Source organism: Microcaecilia unicolor, chromosome 2 (genome assembly GCF_901765095.1).
Source record: "Microcaecilia unicolor chromosome 2, aMicUni1.1, whole genome shotgun sequence".
In the NCBI taxonomy this organism is placed as follows: Eukaryota; Metazoa; Chordata; class Amphibia; order Gymnophiona; family Siphonopidae; genus Microcaecilia; species Microcaecilia unicolor.
The window spans coordinates 211,050,533-211,065,794 of record NC_044032.1 but is presented as its reverse complement, the minus strand read 5'-3'; the positions used below and the strand labels follow the sequence as shown (position 1 = coordinate 211,065,794).

The window sequence follows — 15,262 nt, the reverse complement described above, 5'->3', positions numbered from 1 at the left end:
TATTATACTGAATCCCTTCCTGGGCTGGCTGGTGCCAGAATCAGCTCACTCCCTTCTCCCAGTTACTGGGAGAAACGTGTACAGTTTACCTCTGGTTCCAATAGGGATTTTTTAATTTTTACTTTATCTTTATTGCATTTTCAAACAATATATCTCCATCAAAAATGAGATAAACAGAAATCCAAGAAAACCACAATGACTATACGGCAATAATAATACATCCTTACATTTGTTCACAAAAAAAGAAATGTAAAGATCTAAGAAAAATAGAAATTGAACAAAAGGAATTAAATAAAACCATAGGTTAGACAATGTCCCAATCAGATCACCTCCCCAGCCTCTTACCAACAGCTTGTGTACAGGTTATTTATTTATTTCACATTGCTTGATATACCACTTTATACTAGTATCTAGCTTCAAACTTCTTCTTTAGCAACTAAAAATTCTACCAACTGTTTAGGATCAAAAAACTGATACAGTATACCCTCAAGAACAGTAAAACATAAACAAGGGAATCTAAGGAAAAAATTAGCACCTAGAGCTTGTACCCTAGCCCGAAAGGCCAGGAAAACCTTTTTTCGCATTTGTATCTCTTGCTAAGTCAGGGAAAATCTGTACTTTTGACCCCCAAAACAGTGAGTCCAAATGTCTAAAAGAAAGTTTTAGTAGACCGTTCCGGTCTGGCTTCAAATCAAAAGTAACCACCATCATGATCCTTTGAATAACAGCTTCCAGTGAGGATTCCAGAAAGGCAGTCAGATTCAAGTTATCCTCCCTCAGAGCACTAACAAACTCTATTAAAGATCTTCCTTGGGTTAAGATGTACCGTGCCCATGAAATGGGGGATAAAGAATCGCTAGCCATCCCCAGAATCTCCACCAAATTTCTTTACTATATCATGAGGAGCAATTAAAGGCAACTTAGGGAAATTGAGCAGTCTCAAGTTATATCTTCTAACCTGATTTTCCAGGTATCCCGAACGACAATGAAGGAAATTCTTATCTTTCACCGAGACTGAACGCAAATTCTCTAAAGTCTGAACTTTTGATTCCAGAATATTCAACATAGAGGACTGCTGAACAGTGGCTTGTGCCTGAACCAGCACCTCTTCAGAAATAGTCTTAATATCCTTACAGTTCTCCAAAAGTAGAGGTCGTAAAGAAGAGCGCATATCATATGCAATATCCAATAGTGCTTCTGAAGTCACAGCGGCTGGTTTTTCAAATTCCTGGATTTGAGTAGCAGGAGTAGGATAGATTCTAACCTGATCTAGAGTACTTACAGTATCCATAGGAGCCAACTTTTCACAATGTTTGAGGGTGCTAAACCCATTGGACATTACCCTTCCCTGGATACAATACAAGAGTTTGCTCAATATTGGGGATGCTCAAGCACCCACAGAGCCAGCTCCTATGACAGTATCAACAGAAAAAGTTTTGAAGCAAACTGCAGGGGCTGAAGCAATTACAGTCAAAGGTGAACTCCCTTTCTGCTCACTCCCATCCACCTCAGCTGAGGTGTGGGGAGCAGGTTCATCAATGACAAATTCACTTTGAGGCTGCGGGGGGGGGGGGGGGGGGGTGATCGCTCGATGGGGCTCAGGAAAGCTCCATCTAAGCTGCCGGCCGATGCTGACACGGCGGCACTAAGCAAAGGGGAGGAAGTCGGTGGAAAGCCTACAGCAACCCCAAACTGGAACACGTCATTTGCCTCGTTGGGGCTACAGCGGCAGGGATCGAGGGAAACTCCCTCACCTTCCCTCTCCGCTTGTCCATTGTAAACATGGGTAGAGAGCCAGACAGGGTTAGTGAAGCCCACAGGGACAGAGTTCCTGGAGGTGCGTCTTTCCTCTACAGTGTCATCTTGGACCTGTCGTGCCATTTGAGATTTTTTTTTTCTTGTGTCTGGTCTGGTTTTTCCTGGCTGTATGCAGCTCAACTCTTGACCCAGAGGAACCTTTGTCTGTTGAAGTCCTGTGGCAGCTTAACTCAGCTCTCCATTTTGAAGTCCTCCTGCTTCCTTGAGTCCCAGTGTATTCAGGAGTTTTTTGCTGTGGTTTTGCAGAGGCCCGTCTTTCCCACACCTTCAGTCTTTACCTTGGCTTTCTCTCTGAACAGCAGCTCTCAACTCCCAGATTTCCAATTGCCAAATGAACCTGCTTTTCAGTAGTTGTATCATAGGTATCCAGAGTTCAAACAATCACAAGGAAGTTAACCCTGTCACTACCTGCAAGTGAACTTACTTTCCTACAACTGGAAAGTACATGCAGCAAAATACAAGTAGAGATTTCAGAATCATATTTGATATATACGTTGCCTCCCCAATCTTCTCCTGCCCTGTTCTCTCCCCCCCCCCCCCCCCCCCACAGCTATATATAAATGTGCTGTGAAACCTACAAGCATGATTTTAGCTACTGAGCAGAGGGCAGATTTCAGCCTGGGAAATTTACCCAAGTAAATCCCTTTGACAAGTGTCCTCATACTGCCTTCACTCTGGGTGTTGCCTTTTAGAGGCATCAAGGAAACTTAAATAATATAAGAACATAAGAATAACCATACTAGGGTCCATCTAGCCCAGTATCCTGCTTCCAAGTGTGGTCAATCCAGGTCACAAGTACCTGACAGAAACCCAAATAGCAGCAACTTTCCATGCTACCAGTCCCAGGGCAAGCAGTGGTTTCCCCCATGCCTATCTCAATAACACACTATGGACTTTTCTTTCAGGAACTTATCCAAACCTTTTTTAAAACCCAGATATGCTAACCACTATAACCACACCCTCTGGCAAAGAGTTACAGAGCTTAACTATTCATTGAGTGAAAAAATATTTCCTCCTATTCATTTTAAAAATATTTCCATGTAACTTCCTTGAGTGCCTTCTAGTCTGTACTTTTTGAAAGAGTAAAATATCGATTCACTTTTACCCATACTACACCAGGGGCGTAGCCAGACAACAGATTTTGGGTGGGTGGGCACCAAATGTTCTCCCCCCCCCCCCCCCTCCACCAAAAGATATCTCAGCTGGCAGGAAAATGCTTCTTTCCACCTTGGCAGTTTGCAGCAGGCATGAGCTGAAAACTGAACATGCGCAGGTGCCAGTATCATGAAGAGCAGCGTTTTCATTACCGTCAGGGGGAAGTCTTCAGCTGGTAGAGCTTGGGATCTCCACCAGCTACCGCTGAAGTCCTAAGTGGATGGGCCCTGGCCCACCCAGGCCCACGTGTGACTAGGCCACTGTACTACACCACTCAGGATTTTGTAGACCTCAATCATATCCCCCCTCAACCATCTCTTTTCCAAGCTGAAGAGCACTAACCTCTTTAACCTTCTTTTCATTTGCTAAAAGAATGACATTTGAGTCCTCCCAGTTTTATACCCCGGTACTTCACCTGAATACTCTCATTCTTTGGCTTTCAATCTCAGGATGGTAAAGCTTACTTTTTGGGTGGACTACCTTTGATATCTCTGCACTTTTTACATTTAAAAAAAATTGGGGGGGGGGGGGGGAGGGGTGAATGGAAACAGTGGCGTTCCTTGGTCGGATGCCACCCGGGGTGGATCGCCACTGTGCAACCCCCCCCCAGGTGCAGCATTGTCCATCCTCCCTGGGTGCATCATGACATCCCCTCTGGGTGCAACACGACACCCCCCTCGGCGCATTACCTCCAAGCCCCCATTCTTCTTGCCTGCTGGGTGTTGGCAGCAGCTGCGCAACTGTCAGCTCCGCCGGTTCCCTGCTCCCTCTGCCCCGGAACAGGAAGTAACAGGAAAGGGAGCAGGGAGCCAGCGGAGCCGACAGCCACACAGCTGCTCCCTGCGTCCCTCCTGCAGCGTGCACCTGGGGCGGACCGCCCCCACTGCCCTGCTCTAGGTACACCACTGAATGGAATTTAACTCAAGCACATGTAAAGACCCTAGGGTCCTGCTTTAAGTGTACCTGCAGTGACACCTAGAGGCTCTACTAGAATAACATACATTTTCTTTACTATGACATCATTGGTTGCTAGAGAGGAGGAATTTCCCCTGTGACCGGTATTATAGTCAGGGGAGGAGATTAGTTTTGGAAGGAACTTGCCAGAGGTATACAACCCTGAGTACTATTCAAATTCTGATCTTTGGTTTCTGCCTCTATGGCCGCTGACCTAAATGTAAGGGAAAAGACCTTCCAGCCCAATGGCCCTTACCAACTAGCTACAGCAAATGTAAATAAAAGGTTTCTTTCTATCCTAACCTGCATATCTAATTGGAAGAAACCTTGGAGTACTTATCAGTAACAACAGAAGCTTATTCTCTGTACTGTTACTGGGACAGTGGAAACATAGTAACATATAGTAATATAGTAAATGACAGTAGATAAAGACCTGTACGGTCCATCCAGTCTGCCCAACAAGATAAACTCATTTTACATGGTATGTGATACTTTATACCCGAGTTTGATTTGTCCTTGCCATTCTCAGGGCACAGGCCGTAGAAGTCTACCCAGCACTGTTCTTGTACTAAGTTCTGAAGCTAATGTCGAACTCCCTTAAAATTTACACTCCAGCCCATCCATATCTATTCAGTCCCTATCATGGCATAGACCATAGAAGTCTGCCCAGCACCGGTTTCGCTTCCCAATTACTGCCGTTGCCACCTAATCTCTGCTAAGATTCCGTGGATCCAATCCTTCTAAACAGGATTCCTTTGTGTTTATCCCATGCACGTTTGAATTCCATTACCATTTTCATCTCCACCACCTCCTGCGGGAGGGCATTCTACATATCCATCACCCACTCCTGTACCTACTCATGGGGCAAAGGAGAAAGGGAGAAGCTCTGCATAGTTGTATATTTCCAACAGGGCACCCAGGACCATCTATCAACTCTACAGAATCCTGGAAAAGCACCAGAGGATGAAGAAATAAGATCTGCTTATCCATAAGCACATTGAATACTGTGTGCAATTCTGGTTACTGCATCTCAAGAAAGATATAGCAGAATTAGAAAAGGTACAGAGAAGGGCATCGAAATGATAATGGGGATGGGACGACTAAAGCGGCTAGGGCTCTTCTGCTTGGAGAAGAAACGGCTGAGGGGAGATATGATAGAGGTCTATAAAATACTGAGTGGAGTGGAATGAGCGGACGTGAACCGCTTGTTTACTCTTTCCAAAAATACTAGGACTAGGGGGCATGCAATGAAGCTGTTAAGTAGTAAATTTAAAACAAATCGGAGAAAATATTTCTTCACTCAGTGTGTAATTAAACTCTGGAATTCATTGCCAGAGAATGTGGTAAAAGCAGTTAGGTTAGCAGAGTTTAAAAAGGTTTGGATAACTTCCTTAAAAAATAGTCCATAAGCCATTATTAAGATGGACTTGGGGAAAATCCACTGCTTAGTTCTAGGATAAGCAGCATAAAATCTATTTTACTGTTCTAGGATCTTGCCAGGTACTTGTATTGGCTCCTGTTGGAAACAGGGCTTGATTGACCTTCGGTCTGTCCCAGTATGGCAACACTTATGTTCTTAATGCTCATTTGACCCAATTCCTTTTGCCTGGCTCACTCTACCCCATCATGGCCTTCTCTCTTTGGCAATGTTAGTAATTATGAGCAGTCTTTCCACTGGAGAATTTTCAAACATTAGACTTAGGATCTCTTTCGACCCATCTCGAAAAGTCCTGTTCAGTCACAAGTTATTGCCCAATTTCTAATCTTTGTCATGCATCAAAACTAGCTGAGAGAATTGTCTTTTATCAATTATCACAGTTTGTGGAACAGGCCAACTTTTGCTTCCTCACCAATCTGGCTTTCACCAGAGGCATAGCATTGAAACAGTCCTGACAGGTCTGATCAATGACCTACATTCTGCAAGTGATCATAGCAAAATAACGATTCATGCATCACTAAATTTGCTGGCAGTTTTCGACCTCATAAATCACTCACTCTTGATCTCACAGTTGTCTGACATAGGAATTTCTGGTAATGTCCTTAAATGGTTTTCATCTTTTCTCACTAATAGATTTTTGCTGTTTCCTTTCCCCACTTGGCATCATCAGTCCACCCCCTCTGCTGCATAACGTTTCAAGGCTCAATCGTAGCTCCTCTCTTATTTAACATTTTTCTCAGTCCTTTAACCATCCTGATTCTGGACCTAGAAGTCTGCCCAGCACCGGGTATTTTGTTGATCTATTATACTGACTCCATCTTCCCTGATCTCACTCCACTTCAGGCAAGCCTTGATCAAATCTCTCTTTGGTTTAAGAATAAATGATTAATCCTTAATCCACCCAAAACTGTCACTTGTTGGATCACTGGGAACAAGATTTTCCCTTCCAGATGCCAAGGATCCAGGGCACCCCAATCATACTGATTACGCAGTACAGATACCTTGGAATAATTTTGGACCAAGAATTATCTTTCATACCTCAAGTTGCTGCATTAACAAAGTCATGTTTTATTGTCCTAAGGCAGTTTCGTATGGTGTGTTTCTTTCTAGACAGCTCCTTCCAAATGATCTTGCTTTAGGCGCTATTACTTTCTTGCTTGGATTATTGTAACATGGTCTAGTCTGGTATTGCCCAGGTACTACTCCTCGTTTACAGTCCATACAAAATTCAGCCTTCATCTATTTCAAGCTAGGAAATTCAACCATATTACCTCTCTTTTTGTTCAGCACCATTGGTTACCCACTTCTTATCATATCCAATTCAAAATTATTACTGTTATGTTCAAAATTCTCCATTCAGGGACCCCTTCCTATTTATCCTCTGCTTTGACTACCTATCCCCCTCCCAGACTTCTGCGGTCTCTTTCTGACCATCGTTTACATATCTCATCAATCTGTTCTGCAAGACTTGACTTTATGAGAGAATACACATTTTATTGTACAGTTCCATCCCTTTGGAATGCACTTCCAGCTAACTTTTGACTGGAGTTGTCTTTCGTCAAATTTAAAATTTAATTTAAAATGTATCTGTTTACTAAGGCCTTTGGTGGAGATGCAGACCATGATGTGGTTGCTAGGATATGACCTGGTCTTATTGAGTTGACTTCAGCCTGCTTGTGTGCCTGCCTGATTGGTTGTCTGGTTGATTGACAGCTGTCTATGGCACTAGTGTATGATTGTTGATGACTCCTTTTCCCTTCTTTCCCTTTTCCATTACATTTGGAGTTCCTTTCTACCTGAATTTTTAGTTTGTACACAGCATTGCTATGTTCACAGCAAATGCGGTATAACAAGATTAATAAACCATAACCATCTCACATCCAGCTAGGACCAAGCCACATGAATCGCTGCTTTGGAGGCTCAGAGGTCCTCAGCACCTCCAACAAAGACCTTTTGAACTAATTATACAAGTTATTACTTCCATTAAAAAGGAAAGTAAGGTGAGAATACTGATAGAGAAAAGGTAGTAAGGTTAGGAAACAGAGACTTTGTAAATATTGTTTTCTTACTGCTTGTGCTATATTTGTCACCTCTGTTATTTATTTATACCATTTCTAGCCTACTCATCTACAATTCTAAGCAAATTAAAGCATACATTCACAATCTTATGCACAATCCATAAATACAAAGACAGATTCACATAAAAACAGAACAGTTGCTTTCTGTAACAACAGTCCAGTCAATAATTCTCATCCTAAACAATATTAAAAGCTCTTTGGAACAACAAAGCCTTTTTAAATTCAGTCAGACTCTTCATAGCACTTACCCATAAAGGCAAGGAGTTCCAGAGCTTCAGTTCCGCAATAGAAAAGATTGAGTTTCTATACTCATCTAGATAGACCAATTTAAAAGATGGAACGTAAAGAATATTACAAAAGGGGGCTCTCAAAGACCTAATTGGGTGATGTAAATGTAAATTTGATGTGATACAGGAAATGTTTTATTATCATCACTTTAAAAATCAACAATTGAGTTATCTGCCTAAAGTGACTATAAAGTAAATTTGGTGGTGCAGAACACCGAACTGGGAGTGGTCTATCTCAGGGGTAGGCAACTTCGGTCCTCGAGAGCCGCAGGCAGGTCAGGTTTTCAGGATATCCACAATGAATATGCAGGAGATAGATTTTCAAGCACTGCCTCCATGGTATGCAAATCTATCTCCTGCATATTCATTGTGGATATCCTGAAAACCTGACCTGCCTGCAGCTCTCGAGGACCGGAGTTGCCTACCCCTGGTCTATCTCATTGCCTCAAAAGGAGTGTACAGTATGTGTGGTAAAACTGCCTCTCAGTAGGAACTTGAAGTGTATATCCTCCTCTCAGTGGGAAAGAGCCCCAATTCCACCTTGTTGGAGAGGATATAGGAAGGGTTGACTTTGTATATATTTTCATGGAGTTTGCATAGTAGTTCAGGGCTGAGTCTGGGGCAGTGATTCACTCTTAATCTGAGCTGGTGTTGGGGGGAATTCAACCAGAGTTATTGCATGAGACCTCATGCCATAGGGGGCCCTAAGCCTGCTGTCAACTGAAGAAGCCTACTGGCATGCTTTGAGGTCCCCTTCTAACTTTCTGCCCTAGGTCCCAGTATGTCTAAGGCCCTGCCCTTAAACTGTAAAACGTGACTTGTATGGGGTATATAAAGATAATAGGGGTTGATATCTAAAAGATTTCTCTGGTTAAGTTCAGGTATTAACTGGCTAAATTCTTTTCTTTCAGTGTATGGGGCAGAATACTGACATTTGTAGTTACTGTAACCCTATGGGTTAAATGTTAAAAGATTACCTGGCTCATTCTGGATCTGGTGTGGAGACAGTGAGCAGTGCAGTGAGTGGTCTGTGTGCATGCGCTCAGTGGCGTAGCTAGGTGGGGCGCCAGGGGAGCGGCCGCTCCCCCAAACAGAGTTCTGCTGGCACCTGCGCCTATTTTTTTCTCAATATGTTGCATTGAAAATGTGCGCCGGTGCCAGTGGAAGTCTGCTCTCGTGCCGCTTTCGCTCCCCCCGCGCTATCAACCTGGCTCCGCTTCTGCATGCGCTGAGTGTTCCGCATGCTGATGGAACTTTCAGGAGAGTGACAAACAGCTCAGGCTGGCAGTTGGGAGAGAGCTCTATTGGTGAGAACATGTTACTAGGGAAAGACTGGAAGAAAGTTGATGCTGGAGATCATCACCTGAAAGAAAAGGCGCCCACCATTCCAGAGAGCCAGAGAGAGAAAACAAAGAGAGCAGCTAAGTGACTGAAACTATTTTAAAAAGTGCACATAAGAGAAAATAGTAAAGGAAACCTGAACAATAAGTGAGAGATAACTAAAAGAAGAAAAAAAAGAGTAGAGGAAAACTTACATGTTGAGATCCTTGAAGGTCTCCGGAAATCTGAAAGACAGGAGAAAAGAAAGTTTAAAGAATCTAGTGTTTTGTAAAATTGAATGTGCTTAAATGATTTATGTACCTAATATTTATACTTATCTGAAAATGCTCCCAATGTTTCTAAACTGATTTGTGTTGCAAACCTGTAATTGAAATACATATGTTAAATTTGCAAGTTGGTAAAATTTCATTAACATTTAAATATAATTCAAATAATAAAAAAATATTTTCTTTTTAATGTTAGACTCCCTGGTTGGTGTTGAGTCATTTTGGGGAAACACTGACATATTTGGTACCATCATTGTAATACCTTGCTCTGCCACCAGGGGGTTTACATTACCACGGGGTCCTTTTACAAAGGCATGCTAGCGTTTTTAGCAAGCTAAAAATAAGCATGTGCTAAACGCTAGAGACACTCAGGAATATATGGATGCCTCTAGCATTTAGCACATGCTAAAACGTAGTGTGCCTTTGTAAAAGGACCCCTATGTGAGATTTTTGGTCATCTATTTTGTTTTGGAAGCATAGAAGTACTTCAGGAAACTCAAGACTGTGTGAAGACTGTCCCCCCCCCCCCCCCCCCACACAAAGTAAAGATTTAAACATTGATGCTTCTTGTCCAGAGACTTGAAATTTGTGTTTCCCTCTTACAGAAAATAGCCCCCCTTAGATTGTAAGCTCTTTGAGCAGGGACTGTCTTTCTTCTATGTTTGTGCAGCGCTGCGTACGCCTTGTAGCGCTATAGAAATGCTAAATAGTAGTAGTAGTAGTAGTAGTAATATTGAGGTACTGAGAGCTAGCGGCCTATACCTTTTAATTTCATAGGGGAAATCTGCTTCTAAAACTGCCTTATTCTTTAGAGTCGACAAGGTTTTGAAGTTACCGCCTAGTCATTGCCAAATTTAATATGCCGTAACTGCTAAACCTCTGTGTTAACTGTTGGTGTGTTCCCACCACCTTCCTCACAGAGAATGCAAAGTTTTTCACTGCACATTAGCTTCATGGCAGATAACATAATGTAGCTAGCCATGCCTACTGAGGTGACAGTACACCGTGCTGCCTTAAGTGCTCCACTAACAGCTAATTATGTGTAAGGTACAGTCTCAACCCATCCTTCAACCTCTGCCCATTCTCCACTCCATTCCATGTTCACACAATGCAGCAATTCCTGCATGTTAACAGCTAAAACATCAGATTAGCTGTTACCACGTGCTTATAGAACCCTTCTTATATGTACCCTTCTCCTCCATCGCTAACTCCAGACTCCGTTCCTTTTATCTTGCCGCACCTTATGCCTGGAATAGACTCCCTGAGCCATTACGTCAAGCTCCATCCCTGGCCGCCTTCAAATCCGGGCTAAAGGCCTACCTGTTTGATGCTGCTTTTAATTCCTAACCTGTCACCTGCTCGTAACCTTATCTTGTCTTCCTCTCTTTAATAATCCCTTTCCCTTATGTCCTATCTGTCTGTCTATCCTACCCTTATCCCTTATTTGTCCTGTCTGTCTGCCCTGATTTAGATTGTAAGCTCTTTTGAGCAGGGACTGTCTTTCTTCTTGTTAAATTGTGAAGCGCTGTGTACGACTGGTAGCGCTATAGAAATGATTTATAGTAGTAGTAGTAGTATAGTTACAGTTCTGTGTTATAGACTGAAGTAACCACAAGAAGCCTCTAAAAGGAAGACCCCGTGGTTGCGGTCTGGCTCAGACCACTGCACTTTTGCCTCACTTCTCTCTTTCACGTTTGATTGCTCTCAGTATAATAGCCTTGGGATTTTACCTTTTCAATTAGACGGATCCTTTCAGTTTTACAACTCATGTCTCTTACTAAGCAAGCGTTAACTGTATCAGCACTGTCACATTATCATTTAACATGACGAAAAAACCAGGACTGGTTCATCCTTCAGAAATAAAGAGTAGCTGCAATCTATTTTTCCATTAATTTATATAACTTCATCCTCAAAGCTGACCTAGCGGAATAACTATAGCGTAATTTCAACATGTAATGCACAGAAAAGGTCAAGTCTATTGAGGAAAACATTAAACAATATGCACAGCTAAATGTTCAGGCAATAACTTGATGATAGCCCTGTGCGTGGTCAAACAGGAAATCTGTTTTGGACTCGCCTGAGTTTTTGAGCCAATCAAAACTTTTGAGGATTTTGGGAGCTGTCTTTGGATACTTATATGAGATGGTGGGAGGTGAGGGTATCAGGTATGGTTTTATTGGAAAGTTTACTGGCCAATGCACACTGCTTGCAATGCATTGAGGTTCCAGAGGGCACTATAGTTCATTTGTTTAGATGAGGGAAGGGACATGTATACAAGAGGATGTGAGAACTAAGGATGAGCAGCACTGTTCACTCTAAGCTGAGCGGGAGTCCTCCACCTCCTGCCAGCAGGTGGTGCTGTTTCACTATCACATTTTCAATAGTGAGGGACAGGCAGGCTCCGCAGGACTTCAGGGAACCTGCCTGTCTCTAGCAACTGAAAACATAATATTGAAGCCTCATCCCCCACTGGAAGCAGTGCAGTTGGAAGACTCTGGCTCAGCTTAGCGGGAACAGTTAGTTCTGAGCAGTCCAAAACTGTTTGTTTCATTTTGTTTCCCAGGTCATGTGCAGCATTGTTCATTTTGCTTTGGTTAGACTTCCATTTTCGTTTAGGGAGCAATCTCGTTCAGAGTGTGCATTCTTGGCAAAGAGTGTGCACTGTTTGGAAGAGTGAACACTATTTGCAGATAGTGAGTACTCCCTTCTGATGGTGCACCTATGTTTGTTGGGTCACGCGTGTGCCAGTGTTTGGCACCATTATAACTGCTTTTAAAAACAGTTGTGTTCCTTTGTGGAATTATAGGACTTTGTATTGCATGTAACATTGCAGTGTGAGAATTAAACAAAAAAAAATATATATATATATACATTTGTAATTGAATGGCACACAAAGGCAGATTTGTATTGTGAAGGAAGCAACAATGATATGTTTTTGGACTTCTATGGAGGTTTTTTGACCAATGATTGAAACTGAGCTGTGTGTATGGACTAACTGGTATCCTTGGGTAGGACTAGTGTTTATATTGTCTTTGGGGACTAAACATATTATCACCCAGTGGTGTAGCTATGTGGGCCACGGGGGCCTGGCTCCCCCCAAATTTGCTCTGGGCCCCTGGTTTGGCTGGCGGAGGTCCCCAACCCCCACCAGCTGAAGCCTTCGTTGAGCACTAGTCTCCAGCACCGCCGCATTGTGTGCCCTGCTCTCTCTTCCCCTCATGTCCGACACGCTCCTTTTAGTGAAATTGAGCATGCTCAGTTTCACTAAAAGGAGTGTGCCAGATGTGAAGGGATGAAAGAGCAGCATGAGCAATGCAGCGACACCAGAGACCAGCGCTGGACAAAGGCTTCAGCTGCTGAAAGTTCGGGACCCCCACCAGCCAAGGTATTTGTGGCAGCGGTGTTTCAGCTGGTGGGGATTGGGGACCCCCACCAGCCCAAGATATGTTAACAGCAGCAGAGGGGGGTGGCGAGGTGGAGGGGGCGGCGGCGAGGGGGAGTGCGGCAGTGGACCAAAATATGCTCCCCCAACTTGGGCTCTGGCCCCCTCCCAACTCGAGGTCTGGCTACGTCCCTGTTATCACCAAATCTAAAATGGAGTTGGCAGTGGGTGAGAGGAATAACATATTTTTAGCATTCTGGAAATAAATCTAACTTGCCTCTCCCCGCAATCTGAACCTGCAGTCCACAATTATTATGCACACTTACATCTATACTTTATACTGAGAGTAAGACACAAGGCTCAGATTGTATTAGAAAACAGTAAGCTGTTTATTGTACCATACTGACAGCAAATAATATTAGATGTATTCAGAGAAAATGAATTATACTAACCCAAAAGGTATTTAGCTCATAGTTGTAGCAATATACTTGAAGAAAGTTCAAATCCAAGTTGCAGCAATCAAACAGCCCCAACAAGAGTTAAATGCCTCCTCCCTTGTTTCAATATCCTGCTTCAGGAGGAGGAATGTTTCAACTAATAACTTTTTCCAAAATGGAGTCTCAAATTTAAAACAAGCACCATATCAGTAAAAAGCTTCCCACTCCATCGGACCATTCATACCTTCAGGAAACATGGTCTGTAACCTGTATATCCATATCTGTTCACATTGATGAACAAATCTAGAAACATCTTCTCTTCTGCTTGTTGCAGGTTGCAGGACAAATATATTCCACGTATTAGAAAAAAGGGAAAAAAGACTAAACGTCAGCCGGCGTGGCTAAACAGTAAGATAAAGGAAATCATTAGAGCCAAAAAACAATCCTTCAGAAAGTGGAGAAGAGAACCAACTGAAAGTAACAGGATAGATCATAAGGAATGCCAAGCCAAATGCAAAGCGGAGATAAGGAGGGCAAAAAAGGACTTTGAGAAGAAATTAGCGTTGGAAGCAAAAATACATAGTAAAAACTTTTTTAGATACATTAAAAGCAGGAAACCGGCCAAAGAGTCGGTTGGGCCGCTGGACGAAAATGGTGTTAAAGGGGCGATCAAGGAGGACAAAGCCGTAGCGGAGAAATTAAATGAATTCTTTGCTTCGGTCTTCACCGAGGAGGATTTGGGGGGGACACCGGTGCCGGAAAGAATATTTGAAGCGGGGGAGTCGGAGAAACTAAACAAATTCTCTGTAACCTTGGAGGATGTAATGGGTCAGTTCAGCAAGCTGAAGAGTAGTAAATCACCGGGACCTGATGGTATTCATCCCAGAGTATTAATAGAACTAAAAAATGAACTTGCGGAGCTACTGTTAGAAATATGCAATCTGTCCCTAAAATCGAGTGTAATACCGGAAGACTGGAGGGTAGCCAATGTTACTCCGATTTTTAAGAAAGGTTCCAGAGGAGATCCGGGAAATTATAGACCGGTGAGTCTGACGTCGGTGCCGGGCAAGATGGTGGAGGCTATTATTAAGAATAAAATTGCAGAGCATATACAAAAACATGGACTGATGAGACAAAGTCAGCACGGATTTAGTGAAGGGAAGTCTTGCCTCACCAATCTAATGCATTTTTTTGAGGGGGTAAGCAAACATGTGGACAATGGGGAGCCGGTTGATATTGTATATCTGGATTTTCAGAAGGCGTTTGACAAAGTGCCGCACGAAAGACTCCTGAAGAAATTGCAGAGTCATGGAATCGGAGGTAGGGTATTATTATGGATTAAGAACTGGTTGAAAGATAGGAAGCAGAGAGTAGGATTGCGTGGCCAGTATTCTCAGTGGAGGAGGGTAGTTAGTGGGGTCCCGCAGGGGTCTGTGCTGGGCCCGTTGCTTTTTAATGTATTTATAAATGACCTAGAGATGGGAATAACTAGTGAGGTAATTAAATTCGCCGATGACACAAAATTATTCAGGGTCGTCAAGTCGCAGGAGGAATGTGAACGATTACAGGAGGACCTTGCGAGACTGGGAGAATGGGCGTGCAAGTGGCAGATGAAGTTCAATGTTGACAAGTGCAAAGTGATGCATGTGGGTAAGAGGAACCCGAATTATAGCTACGTCTTGCAAGGTTCCGCGTTAGGAGTTACGGATCAAGAAAGGGATCTGGGTGTCGTCGTCGATGATACGCTGAAACCTTCTGCTCAGTGTGCTGCTGCGGCTAGGAAAGCGAATAGAATGTTGGGTGTTATTAAGAAGGGTATGGAGTCCAGGTGTGCGGATGTTATAATGCCGTTGTATCGCTCCATGGTGCGACCGCACCTGGAGTATTGTGTTCAGTACTGGTCTCCGTATCTCAAAAAAGATATAGTAGAATTGGAAAAGGTACAGCGAAGGGCGACGAAAATGATAGTGGGGATGGGACGACTTTCCTATGAAGAGAGGCTGAGAAGGCTAGGGCTTTTCAGCTTGGAGAAGAGACGGCTGAGGGGAGATATGATAGAAGTGTATAAAATAATGAGTGGAATGGATCGGGTGGATGTGAAGCGAC

At 43.2% G+C, this 15,262-nt stretch overlaps 1 long non-coding RNA gene across 1 annotated transcript; it reads right to left on the bottom strand.

Annotated features, from left to right (window-relative positions):
• Positions 1-327: 327 nt before the first annotated feature.
• On the bottom strand, positions 328-14,872 carry LOC115462342. Its single transcript, XR_003940826.1, has 3 exons — positions 14,862-14,872; positions 7,316-7,323; positions 328-592 (listed from the first exon to the last, which is right to left on the bottom strand). It is a non-coding gene; the product is annotated as an uncharacterized LOC115462342 (long non-coding RNA).
• Between the last annotated feature and the right edge of the window lie 390 nt (positions 14,873-15,262).